Source organism: Rattus rattus, chromosome 1 (genome assembly GCF_011064425.1).
Source record: "Rattus rattus isolate New Zealand chromosome 1, Rrattus_CSIRO_v1, whole genome shotgun sequence".
Lineage (NCBI taxonomy): Eukaryota > Metazoa > Chordata > Mammalia > Rodentia > Muridae > Rattus > Rattus rattus.
The window spans coordinates 112,279,276-112,287,157 of record NC_046154.1 but is presented as its reverse complement, the minus strand read 5'-3'; the positions used below and the strand labels follow the sequence as shown (position 1 = coordinate 112,287,157).

The 7,882-nt window shown below is 33.8% G+C and overlaps 1 pseudogene; it reads right to left on the bottom strand.

Annotated features, from left to right (window-relative positions):
- Positions 1-2,493: 2,493 nt before the first annotated feature.
- On the bottom strand, positions 2,494-3,095 carry LOC116888985 (annotated as a pseudogene).
- Positions 3,096-7,882: the final 4,787 nt, after the last annotated feature.

The following is a 7,882-nucleotide window of genomic DNA, read 5'->3' as shown; positions in this document are numbered from 1 at the left end:
ACTAATAACAAACAAATAAATAAACTCACCTGATCCAATGGTATGCATTTGTACTTGCAACACTACATTTAATTAAGGTTATCCACCTCAGGTTTTCTGTTATAGCAATAGAAAATTGATGGTCATCCAAGAATTATATTGATAATAGAATTTGGTATTTTCAAAATATTTACAATTGCTTAGTTTGTTATATAAATAGTGACTGAATATCCATCTGGTGTTAGATATAATTTATGATACTGCAGATCTATAAGAGATATATAAATCTATAATCGACAGAATTTTTGGGAGACAGAATAAACAAGTAAGTTGGAAAATATTCAAGGTAAGTTCATATAGGGTATATTGTACCATTAAGACAAAACATATTACAAATATATGAGAAGGAAAGACTACCAATTATGTACTCAGAAAAGCCCTCTTTATTAGATGATGTTGGCTGAGCTTACAGGACAGACCATTAGACTGGATAGAACTATTCATTAAAGTTTCCTAAAAGCAACATAAATTTAATCTTTTTAAGCATCACAGTAATAGAAGATGAGACAGCTAATGTAGATTCTGGAATTATTTATCACTTGATTTTGGAAGCCCATAAGAAATTTAGAAATCTGATGTACCTGGAGAGTTGTGAAAGATATACCAATAGATAATGGAAAGGTAACCTGACACTTCACTTCTAAAGCAAAAAACTTATTTCATTTCATGCATCGTTCTTCAGCTGAAGAGAGGCTGATGCATATGTCACCTATCCACAGAGCTAGCAGCATGGAAAAAGAGACTACCTGGTATATATTTGTATCTGAAGTACAACTATGGGGCCAAGTTTTAGCACATCATCTAGGTTTCACAAGTTGTTTGATGGCATGTAATTGTTATCTACCAGTGTGGTTAATGGATTGTATAAAAATATGACAGATGACAAATTCCACAAGGGCATCTAATGGGTTATATGCAGGAAAGTGAGCAGGGCTGACTTGTAGATGTTATTGCCCCAGGAGGGGATTTAGCTTTAACAATGTACTGAACCTCCATGTACAAGTATGGAACACATATCAATTAACTATTTCATAGAGGTTTTGTTTCTTTTTACAAGGCTGTGAATTATATCATTATTTCTTTACAGATTTTTTCCCCAGGAGCTATATTTGCACTGAAGGTGCTTTTAGTAGTTGTATACATAACTCCTCTTTTCTTTACAAACTCAGATGTAATGATTTAAAAAATAAACACTCCACTATCCACAGTTTCCTTCACATTTTGCCTTTTCACTTTTATTTCCAATTTATAACTAGACTTGATCAATTGGCAAGATAACAGACTGCATGGTTTAAGGAAATAAGGAGAGATAATAAAAATAAATCTGGTCATTTTTTACTTTCATGTATTGAAACATTTAGGCTGACATTCATTAGTTTCATGGCTTGCTCTGCTTGCTTAGAATTTGTTCATAAAGATTACAGTGAATTTCATGCTCTAATACATCATGTTTGAGAGAATTGCCTGATTTACACCGTCTAATAACACATAACATCTAATGTATATTGAAATCAAATGTGTTTTATATTATCAAATATACATTTTTATATAATTTTTTATCTAACATATACACTTTGTATTCAAAGGCAGACAAATTTGAAAATGACTAAACATTTTCCACATTGTCACACAGTACCAACATTCAACTTTTAAGTAAAGATATTTTCTGTGTAAATATAAATACTTGGGAGTTCTACCTTAAAGTCATTCAAATAACTCTGTAAAGATGACTTAAATGGAAAAAGAAAGCTTCACATGGTTTTATTTTAAAAGGAATAATTATATAAATATATGAGACAAATTACTGAATTAAAACAATACTCTATGAAATTTAGAGACCATTAACTATATGCCCAGGAAAATCTAAACAGGGAATAAAAACAAACAAACAAATTAAACTATATTACATTAGAAAATATGAAATAATAGTGCCTCTTCTCTGATTATTTAGTGTTTTGTGAGACTCCAAAGAGCATCATGAGACCCACTGTATTCTAAATATAAAGTAGTCCGCATTTTTTTTCTGAACCCATAGTCACTAATTCAAAAATTAATTATATAGGTCTCAAATTTTTCATTTAATCTGTCTTTGGCATTATATATTCATATGTAAAAATTCCTAAAGTTTTTGTTCACAAAAGTTTCTCACACCTCATTCTATATGTGGTATTGCCACTTTGCCCTGAAAAGCTAAGTTACAAAACTTGAATACATAGTTCAAAATTTTCAACTCATAGAACAATGCCAAATCTGTTGTGCCTACAAGTACTAATATTGCATTAGTATTCGTAGGGTTGCCATAGCAAAGCATCACAGATGATGAATCCCACCATTCCTGCACGCTGAAAGACCGGAAGAAAGCTATAGGCATGTTTTTTTTTTTTTTGTAATGATCTGACTTTATTTTACACTAGGTAGGGGGCACAAAGCAATCCTCTTTAATAAAGTTGACAATTAGCTTCACTTAGAACATTTTAATAATGCACATTAAAAAAAAGTATTTGTCTTACAAATTGTTCTGCAATCCAAATATACAACAGCGTGGAAAACAACATTTAGAAAACGAAAGCCAATGTGAAAAGACGGAGTAAAACAGCTATGACAGTACAGGCTTGCTATGGCTCAGGCTTTACAGCTTTCTTACTGCATCATCTATGTCAGAGATCTGTTCCTTCAGCTGGCTCCATTGTTCCATGTTTAAAAAATACCTTTTTCCCTGGTTTCATTTCACCTTCTGAGTCCATCAATATTCCGAATATCAATTAGAATTTTTCCTTTAAAGTCCCGAACACTGACATATCACATCTTTCCAATCTGGAACATGTTATCATCTCTGCTGCTGCTACTCTGCTTGGAGGATGCCAGCGCTCTAGAACTCTCACCAGGCTTTTGCTTCTTCACAGGTTTCTCTGGAACAACTTGCTTTTTCCTCTTTAACTTTTTTTCAACTTCGCTGTCAGAATCACTGCCTGAAGAGCTCGAAGAAACAAGTTCCTTTGATTTAGGCATTGCTCCGCTCCAGCCGTCCAACAGCCTCTAGCTCGCTCGCTTGCTCAGGACTGTATAGGCATGTTTTTTAGAGCATCTTTCCTGGGTTTGCCAATGGTTGACCTATCATTAATGGTTTGATGGACTTTTTTCTATCCATATACATCCTATTCTTCCTACTGAAATTTCATCAGTATTAAATTTGGGCCCATGCTTCAAAACAGTTACTTTGTGAATTATCAGAAGTTGAGGTGATATCATTCTGGTATATAAATGTACTTATAATAGACAAGATAGAAATATGTTGTTTAATTCTATACTTTAGTGTCTTTACATGTTTATATAATTGTATATTGCTTAGTTATTAGTGTTGGCATATGGTTTTTAACTTTATAGATTTGTGATTTAAGATATTATAAAAAAAGAATGAGAGGAAATGTGAAAAGAAAATCCAAAATCCACAGTACTTAATTCAATACTAAATGTAGTCGTTATTTGCACAGCATATTTGTGTTTTATGGCAAACAGTATGGGATGTGTACAGGTAGTTTTTCCACAGAAAACATTCTAGCTCTAATATTTATATCTCAGCAGGAGACAGTGTGGTCTTATAACTGCCAGAGGTTCTGTACAAAGAATCTCTCTGCATTCAGCCTGATTGTTCAGTCTCTATTTCCCTGGAGCCTGGATGTCCTTCTTCAGTTGTGTTACTTTGTAAGAGATCACAGTTGTCTGCAACTTGCTGTGGCTTTCAGTCTTCAAGTTGTTACAGTGCACATTGTATTCTGCCTTCACAACACTGTCACCAACGGTAGTATCCACTGAGTTTCACATGGAAGCCTTAATTAGTGTCCTTCTCAAGTTACTGGAGAGAAGTTCTAGTTTACAGACACTTCTGAAAGTTCTGCTCTGGAGACAAAGGATTTCTACAGTCAGGCAGACAGTTTTGTGATTCTGGTTGTTGAGTGGTGATGTCTATGTCAAAAGGCAAGCTGTCCATAGTCTTGTGTTTCTTGCATGTATACATCATGGTTCAAAAGATCTTGCCTCTCTGAATGAGAGAGAGGGAGGGCACAGCAGAGAGTCCAGTAATCAAGGAAAAAAACAGTACCAAAGTTCTGGCAACAGTCCCAATTCTCACTCAAATAAAGCTGCATCTCAAGGGATCATCTTCGTTCTGGCAAGAAGGGTTGGCTAATGAGTAATTATATTTCCAATTTCATGCTATCATTACAATTTGCACATTGACTGTAACCTGTATTATGTAAATTATCCTTGAAACGTGTCTAATGTAAAAATTTAAATTCAGAGTATTGTCCACAGACTGTGATTTATATGATAACTGAAAGATTTCTTCTGTAAGATGTGTCCAGTTAGTCCTGCATGAAGATAGGACATCAGCTGGAAGGGAAATTTCAGTTTGGGTAGACACCATTCAAACAGAGATTTCCTATTCAACTTCTACTTAAAAGTTTTATTACATTTGCTCCATTGTAATATATCTAAAAGACAAATTATATGCACATAATACAACATAAATGAACTAAAAAGTTTTATATGTATATACACACATATATAGGTCATGTACACACATGTATAACAATAACAATAATTAAGAAAAGGAGGCTACCAATTTGAAAGTGGGAGTGTCATAGAAGTTGGAGGTAGAAATCTTGTAATTCTATTGTAGCTAAAAGTATATTACATTATTTTAGTTTATAAGTTATAAAAGTACTAAATTATTAGTACTTAAAACTAAAAGTTCATACAGTAAAATTATGTTATTATGGCAGAAATATGCATTCCTATCAAGCCTTATTTCAGCAACATCTTTCAGTTATATTAGCTGTGCCTTAAGTTTTTTTCAGTAATTGTGTTTGAGTTACATATTAAAATAATTTGGTTTTGACAATACCATACATATTGTATTCTAGTTATTCTCTTCCCACCCATTCTTATTCCCTTCCAATAGCTTCAACTCCCTCATCTAGTGACCACCTTTGTTTACATATTCATTACTTTGGGTATTGTTTTACAACACACTTATTTTAAGTGAAGCTAGCTGTGTGATATTGGATTCCAGGTATCTATTGGAACCTAGTAAGTCCAGTAATAAATACTCAATCCCACACCTTTTAAATCTGCTAGTAACTAATATTCCACAATGAAGGGTCAGGTCCTTTATACCTGCCTGTCAGTGGGTTCATCCTTGAACAGAACCGAAGCAGGCATCTATCAATGGCTGCTATCAATTCATGATTGCAATGGCTTATTCTTTTCCAATTGGCAGCCCTTCAGTTTATGTTCTGGTCTTCCATTCTTTGTAACCCCTCTTTTTACAGTGCTCCCTGAGGAGTAACAAGGAACATGTCTTATCTCTTGCGCCTCCTAAATTATTAGGAGGCATCTTAACCCAGGCACTAGTTTTGCATGTTTGTTTGTTTCCCATTGCTTTATCAATATTCATGGTATCTTCTTTTAGATATCTCATCAATAAACAGCAAAATGGTAAACAAAAGTGAATGCTCCAGTGTTGCTTATACAACTTAAATGATAAAAACGATCAAGAATCCAAAACAATCATTTGTGAATCAGCAGTCATTATAAGTTTGTGATGGAATCTGTATTAATGTTCCCCTGAATTGGAATTATTATTTGCTTGAAAATTATTGACTTTAACTGCTAATGTTAGAAGGGAAACAAAATTTGTTTTGGTTAATCAAATATAGTTATATTTAATATAATAACTAATTAGGTGATAAAGTACTTTAAAAGTAAGTAAACACATCAGGGTTCCCAAACTGATATGCACTTTTCTTTGAAATAATGACCCACTGTTCACCATGATAGATTTCACTATCATGATTTCGGTTGCCTGTTTATCTTCAAAATATGTGAAATAAACTAAAACTGAATGGTAAACACAGTCTTATTTTTGCTTGAAAACTACCTTGAGCAGCTTAGATAAACTAAGCAGAAGAATAGGGTAAGATTCAAAGTCATAGAAAATTTTCAGGTAGTAAAATTGTGAATGTACAAATGTAGAAGTGCAGTCATCTTGTCCTACACATTTCTATGGAGTTTAAAGCTTTGGGAAATGTTGACAAACTGCCACTGTTCCTATGATTCTTTCTATACTGCAGTCATGTTCATTACTCATCCACACTGGATTTTTTAGCTAGACTTCATGCATGGTTATTACCAAGAATTTGCCTCGATCTAAAATGACTAAGTACTTATTTATTAGAAAAAGGTATAAGACATTGAAGGAAACATACCTTCAACCTAATGCTGGACATCTTTTCTATGGGATATGAAAATGGGAGACAATTTTAGAGTATAAATTAAAGCCTAAGGATTTAACAAGAAAGTCAACTCATAATATTTTAATTAAACAAATCTTGGACACGTTTGACATCAAGATCTCTGCAAATGAATCTATGTGCTTAAAGCTTCTTTTCAGGATTTCTAGTTATAATTGATACATATTTCCTTTAATTTTTTATATTCCTTGAGAATTTCATAAACTTTCATAATATATATTGATTTCCATCTCTGAAATCTTTCCAACAATCATCTCCTTTCTCACCCAAGTTCATGTTCTTTGTCTCACTTTTAAAATTTAAAACTTAAAGATACTTGAGAACATGGAGTCTGATTTGTGTTGGCCATCTACCTCTGAGCAGGGACATTAATAGAGTGTGGTTGGCATACTCAGTGTCCTTCTACTGATGAAAACTGACTTTCCCTCTCCTAAAACTATCATTTGTGGATAGTGGTGACCATTTCTGCCCAGGCTTGATCCTTATTGGTTGGACTTTTGTCTGGCTTGACTTTGTATAAATCATGTATATGTTGTCACTGTTTCTGTAAATTAACGTATTCATCTGCTGTGTTGTGCCTGTAACCTTCATGTCTTTATCACCCAGCACTGGAAGGTATAATCCCTTCTTCTGCATAGATCTCTGAGACTTGGATGGTATTTGTGATAAAGACACTGTATATAGGACCCAAAACTCTAAAACCTATCACTATCTCCAGTGACAGTGTACCACATTTTCACTATCCATTCATCAGTTGACAGTCTGTTTCTAATTTCTGTTGGCTGTGACTATGAATGCACAAGCAAAAATATGGGTGAGAAAGTGCCTCTATAGTTAGATGTAGATTTTTGGGGGGATATAAGCCTAAGACTAGAGAGATGGATGTTGTGCTATATCTATTTTGAAATGTTTAAGGAAACTCCACACTGATTTCCACTATGGCTGTACATGACTTTTCTCCCATGAGCAATAAAGGGGTGTTCATTTCTTTTTTTCTCACATCCTCACCAGTATCTGCTGTCACCAGTATCTGTAAACAATGAGATTATGAATCTCTGTGTTAATTACTATCTACTGCAAAATAAAACTTCTTGGATAAGAGTTGGATGATGCAATGATCTGTGGTTGTAGGAGTCATCTTATTGCTATTTTCATTTGGCCAAATAACAGTACATTTTCATCAAGAGTCTATGGTCAGTCTAGTTTTAGAAAACTTGGCCTCACTGAGAATCAGATGTGTGGGTTCTATCTTATTGAATGAGACATAAATCCAATTTTTTATGTGAGCAGTGAATTAACCCCATAATATTTCTGCCACTATTTCATTAATGTGGATATTTTATAGGTAGTACTATTAGACTATGATTCCTGAGGCCTAGACTTTGTTTGGCTTACTTCTTCATCTTTATCTTTGTTCCTAATACCAAATGAAGTATGGGCCTGAACTGACCTTTCCTAATCCTTTGCATCCATGAAGCATAGAAATAGCCCCAGTTTAGGTTAACTTTGGTGGTTAGTGGATTTCCTTAACC